Here is a 6,771-nt window from a genome sequence, read left to right on the forward strand (position 1 = left end):
AGTCTTAAAAATGACAATTTGTTTACTGGGCAGAGTTGGGAAGCCTGCAAAGCTTCAGACTGCTTTGTTCTTGCACAGCATGTCCTTATAGGACACTGTGAGGTCACATCTTAACTATGGCATAACATACTGAAAATAACTAACTTGTTTGCTCGTATTAAGAAAACATTTTCCGGGCTGGGGATGTGGCTCAAGTGGTAGCACGCTCACCTGGCATGCGTGCGGCCCGGGTTCGATTCTCAGCACCACATACAAACAAAGATGTTGTGCCCGCCGAAAACTAAAAAATAAAGATTAAAAAATTCTCTCTCTCTCTCTCTCTCTCTCTCTCTCTCTCTCTCTCTCTCTCTCTGTCTGTCTCTCACTCTCTCTTTAAAAAAAAAAAGAAAAGAAAACATTTTCCCTAGTGACAAAACAGGATATGTTCTCATAGAATACCAGGAAACATACACCTAAAGTGTTGTAGGGGACAGACAAGGCAGGGCACTGAAGATAGCAGGAAACAGTTTTATTTGGCTGCAGCCAGGTTCAGAGGGAACAGCTTTTGCTGTAATCAATTAATCCCTGAACCCTGAGTTCAGGTAGTTTCAGAACTTTATATCCAGAGTATAAGGGGAGGGCCTCAGAAGTTTACATAAAAGCAGCTTTTTCTCTCACTGTTCTGGGCAAGTTAACCCTTCAAGGATAACACCTGAGAAGGAGAGAGCTTCTACTCCCCTTTGTTTCTACCACCGCCCCCCACCCCCGCCAGCTGTTACCATGGAGCACAATTGGTAACTTCTCTTATCCTAGAAATGTAGACATCTCTATGAAGCTCCAGCTCAAGGCCAGAGGCCTTGTTAAAGAATTTTTTTTTAATTACATTTTTGCATTTGCAAATTCACTTCTACAAACTACTATACTGGAAAAATGTTTGTGAAAAACTAGTAAGGAGTGTTCAGTACCTGGAGTGCTGATTTTTTCCAGGTCAGTGGCCAAGTAAAATAGAGCAACAGAAAAATAGGAAGTTTACCTACACTGAACTCTTTTGTAGAGACACTTTTGCTGATAGTCCTAAAATCAATTATGATGAAGATTTCTAGAGAAGCTTAATTAAGATTTTCTGTGGAGGAGGGGGTACCACTACAAAAGTACGCTGCAGGTAGTACAGTGGGGGACATTATTTTTCTACTTAATCAGGGTCATCATGCTCCACAAGAATTAGCCTTGCATGAGAAGTTATTGCTGTCCTGCACATTTAGCATTCCAGCCTCCTCGGCTTTTGCTAATAAACAGATACTTGGTGTTTGGATTCTTCAGAGTGCATGCTCCATGACTTCAGGACATCAGGCCCCAACACTTTAGCCTATATCTTCATGTTCTCTTCTATCCCAGTAACTCTTATGTTTGTTCTCTTGATGCTGCCCCAGAATTCTTGCATATTCTGATCATTTTTTTTTTTTTACTATATTGTCATATGCTCTGTCTTCAAGACCTGAAGTTCCATTTTCTATACAATCTAATCTGTTGGTGGTACTTTCAAATAAATTTTAACGGGTTTCATTGTGTCATTCGTGTCCAGGAGTGTGACTGGCTTCTATTCATTATATCTATTGCTTTATTAAAATGGTCTTGTCTTAGCTGTGAGTATTGCTTGGCACTGGGATCTTTACTCTGCGAATAATCACTTTCCAGTCCTCCTCAGAGGAAGGAGGGAACCAGCAATAGCAATGATTTTAGCAACAAATGTACAGCCTTAAGATAAATATCCAGTGCCTACTTCGACATTCATACCACTAACTTCCACATGTATAGGAATAATGGAGCCAGTATTTAACATCAGCCCCAACAATAAAAAATCATTAGCTAGATCAGGTATTACATAGTAGATATCTACTACATCATCTACTGTATTAATAATCACAACAACATGACTGGGTCAAGAATTACTTAGGCTATATAATTCTCTTAGTGCAATTTCAATTTTTTAAGTGAAGAAAATAAAGGGTAGAAGTCAAGAGAAAGTTCAAAATATTTAAACAGTGAGCAGAGGATAGGTAAGAGATAGGTAGCAGTCGATGGCTATAAAGAAAGTACAAAAAGTAAAAATATTAAAAAGAATAAAATAGAGGAAGAGGGAACAGGAAAATTTGGCTATTAGTGGTGAAAGAGAGTGAAGATTGGGCAATAAAAGGGATTAAAAACCAAGTTATGAACAAACAAATGTAAAATCAAAACAACTCAAATCCACCTATAGTTATACTCCATCTAGGTCAAACCAAGGATAAATAATAACAGGTGAAGAAGAAAGTAATTAAAAGAGGATAATGTATATTATATAACATATAATATACATATATTTCAAACTTATTCATGCAGTGAGAACATGCACACTTGCAGAATGAAAAAAAGTTAAAAAATGAAATGTAATAAAATAATAATTTTTGAAAAAAATTTTAAAAATTTAAATTAAGGGCTGGGGATATAGGGGTGGTGCAGAGTTCTAAATTGAAACTCAGTTGGTAGAGTGCTTGCCTCACACTCACAAGACCCTGGGTTCAGTCCTCAGCACCATCAAAAAAAAAAATTAACAAAGAGTTAAAATGGAGAGGATAAAGGAAAAAGAGGAAAGAAAAGAATTTAAAAATCTTAATGAGAAATAAAGGGCTTGTTTTTGCTGAGGGATCAAACTATTGGCAAGGATGAATTTTCATTCTTTTTATGTATTTTTAGGTTCTGTAACCCTTGGGTTAAGGGCTGGGGGTTGTTAAGTCCAATATCTTTGTATTCCTCACCTAGCTGCCAGGTATGTGGCTAGGAGCTAATGCTGGTTGTAGTAGTGCTCAGCTCCCTGTCTCCCAGTATAGGGTGGGATAGACTGGTGAATGCTGAGAAATTGTATATTTTTATAATAGGGGTGGTGCAGAGTTCTAAATTGAAAGCTTCAGTATCTGCGGTTTGGTCTTGGCTGACTCTTGGAACTCTGTTGTTGGGTATTTGAGATTTGATCCACACCCCCTGTTGAGGTGAGATCCTGATCTCTGCTGGACCTCTGGGGCACTAGCAACAAAGGGAGGTCTTTCTTCTTGGTGTTCAGAGCCTGTATGCCCTAGATGCAATTTTCTTTACACCTATTTCAGTCATGTGGGTCTAGGAACACTCTGGGTGGGGCTCATAATAGGTAGGCACCTGGCAACTTTCTTTATGAATTACCTATTTCCTGCCTCTGCTTGCAGGTGGGCAGCACTTATTAATGGTTCCTGCACTGGTTACCCTGATTCCCACAGAACTATCTGCCGACAAGCCAAATGATTTTGGTTGCTTTTCACTTAACAACTTTACGCCACCAACTCAGGTCCATTATGATCAGCTTCCCTCTCTATTCCACAAGTTCCCCGAGTCAATATTTTTGTTCCACTGTGTATCTCTGCCTGTGCTCTCCCTCCCCTCAGCAGCTACAGCTGCCATGCCACTGCCAGTCAAGCTGACACATCTCTAACATATTGTTTCTTATATTATGTTCAAAGTTTCTGACTTTCTGTGTCTCTATGGTTTCTTTTACTGTTCAGTAGTGAATTTCAATAAGTTCCCTTAGTTACTCACCTTAATGAGAAACAGTCTTCCCACTTTTAAAAATTTTGTTCCATCTTTTGAGTCTCCAAAATTCAACAATTGAAGTACAATTCCTACTAAATGTGTATTGATTTTACATGATCACCGTTGTAAAATTGAAAGTGTTAAGTTGAACCTTCCTAAGTTGGGAACCATCTGTATACATAAAACACCCGATAGCGCCTCACTAGCAGCAGGTTCATAGGAATAGCAGGCCAGGGTGGGGGAAGAGTGGAAGACAGCATAAGTTTGGCTCCTTTGAGAAAACAGAGAAGGGGAGATCATCTTGTATGATGCAAGTATTCAAATGCAAATTGCTTGTTTTGGAAGGCAGAGGATAGTGAAAGGAAAGATATGACTTTATACCAAATCCCATTGGGTGTGACTGATACCTAATCACCCAGGGAAAACTCTGGGAACCCATGAAAAATTCCCAGCAAATGTAGGAATAGGTATTCACACATCACCCCATCTTGCACTGATGGAAGGCAGCAGGGGGAGGAGACGGGAGTTCATTTCATTCTACTTTCTGCTTCACTAAGACTGCAGCTACTGTAGGCAGGAGGCATGGATTAAGAACAGTGGTGGATGTGGGGACAGAGAAGCTGCAGGGTAGCACCTCGGCTCAGGAGCAAGCCTGCCAGTGGTCCAGAGACCCCAGGATTAGAGGAACTGCTCATGGGACTTCTAAAAGAGCATCTTATATTCTTTTATCTTTTCATTTTTATTTTTAATCATTTTATATATTGATTGATTGAGATAGAATCTGACTATAGACCTAAGCTGGCCTTCTGGCCTTGAACTCCCTAGCTAAAGCCATCTAACTAGGACTACAAGCACATCATCGTGCTGGGATTGTTTTTTTTTTTTTTTTCATTTTACAATGTGATTTGCCCACACCTATGGAGGCATCCTCCCCTTCCTCTTCCTCCTCCCCTCCCCCCATTCAGCCCACTCCTCCTCTTCTTTCTCCTTCTTGCTTTTTTTTTTTTTTTTTAACAGTTTCATAATATTCCATCCTAGCACTTATATGGCCAGGATCCCACTGGGGAATGTTTAAATTATTCCCATTCTTCTGGACTACAGACAGTACTGCAGTAGATAACCTGCTGTAATCATTTTGTAGTCATTTTGAAGTTTTGAGTAGCATGTAAGATAAATTCTTAGAAATGAAATTTATGTTTCAAAGGATATGGGTTCTTTAAATTTTAATAGATACCATTAAAGTATCTATTAAAAATTTATACACCCAGTGGCCATATATAAAAACGCCAGTTTCCTCACTGATACATACATAAATAAATATATATTTGTGTGTATATATAGTATATATAAATATGTTTTTGTGTATATTTTGTTTATATATATGGTTCAGTGCCCCTGGTTTCAATCCCTGAGTTGCTTAGAGGCTTGCTAAGTTGCTGAGGCTGTCTTTGAACTCCCAATTCTCCTGTCTCAGCCTCCCAAGAAGCTGGGATGGGCCACTTACTCCTGGCTCTATGGTTTAATATTTAATTTACATTTAATCTTTGATGCATTTGGAATTTGTTCTTCTGTAAAGTATTATGTAAGGCTCAAATTTTTCTGAAATTGCTACATAACAATTGTAAAAGCTATGGTTGAATACATTTATTTATTTTTGCCCACTGATTTAAAATGAAACTATTATCAAATATTAGATCTGTTGGATTTTTAAGCAGAAAAATGCATAATCAACTTAACTTTATTTATGTTTAAAGTGGAGATTTCAATATTATTCCAACTATGTAAAATTCAGTTTTAGCCAGGCATGGTGGTGCATGCCTATAATCCCAGCGATTAGGGAGGCTGAGGCAGGAGGATCACAGGTTCAAGGTCATCTTAAGCATTTTAGCAAGGCCCTAAGCAATTTAGTGAGACCCTGTCTCAAACAAACAAACAAACAAACAAAAAAACACAAAACTTAAAAAATGTTGGGGATGTGGCTGAGTGGTTAAGCAACCCTAGGTTTAATCCCTGGTACAAAACAAAACAAAAATAATTTATTCTGGGGATAATTCCTGAAAAATACAAACATCTGTCTTCATTTATTATTTAGCAGATAATATAGCAGATCCATACTTGCTCTGAAAAATTACATATGTGGCAACCCTATGATAAAGGTCACTTTATTATCCCCATTTCACAGATTAGGAAATTGAGCCAGAGAGAAATTATGACATTTGTTCAAGTTCACACAACTAGAAAGGAATTGAGTTCAAGCTACTGACTACTGTGATATAGGGCCTTTAAGAGTTTATGGTGGGGATGGGGTTGTAGCTCAGTGGTAGTGATTGTTTAGCAACTATGAGGCACTGGGTTCAATCCTCAGCACCACATAAAAATAAATGAATAAAATAAAGGTATTGTGTCCATCTACAACTAAAAAATTATTTTAAAAAGAGTTTATAGAAACATTAAGTGATATCCTGTTCCCTGCAGTTATTACTGGGCTCTGTGATTGTGGATTACTCTGAAGACAAATGAGTCCATCTATGTACATACAAAGCACCCAGTTAGTGCTAGCTATTCGTATTCATTTGAAGTTTAGGGTCTTATTTGCCCATAGCCATATATTTCTATACCAAACACTTAGACCATTATTATTATTTTTTTGTGGGAGATACTGGGAATTGAACCCAGGGGCACTTAACCACTGAGCCATATCCCCAGCCCTCTTTACATTTTACTTAGAGACAGGACTCGCTAAGTTGCTTAGGGCTTTGCTAAGTTGTTGAGGCTGGCTTTGAACTTGTGATCCTCCTGCCTCAGTCTCCACAGGCTCTACAGACATGTGCCACCCTGCCTAGGACCATCATGGTTTTCATGAAATCAATGGTCTCTGTGTTGCTAGATTAGGTATGAACTTCAAATTAACAGTCATATTCTCTGAATCTCATTTTCACCTGTAATATGGACCTAAAAGAATATTTTACCTGTAATATGGAGCTAAAATGTTGCTTTAATTTTCAGGGCAGAATTCAGTACTAGAGTGCTTGCCTAGCATGATGTATATGGCCCTGGATTTGATCCACAGTAAAACACACACACATACACACACACACACACACACACACACACACACACACACACACATGAGTTTTGAGGACTAAATGGAGTAAAACATGGACAGAGTCAGCCTGGTACTTTCCTGTATCCTCT

The sequence above is a fragment of the Spermophilus citellus genome (assembly GCF_964194105.1).
Source record: "Spermophilus citellus genome assembly, chromosome: 11".
Lineage (NCBI taxonomy): Eukaryota > Metazoa > Chordata > Mammalia > Rodentia > Sciuridae > Spermophilus > Spermophilus citellus.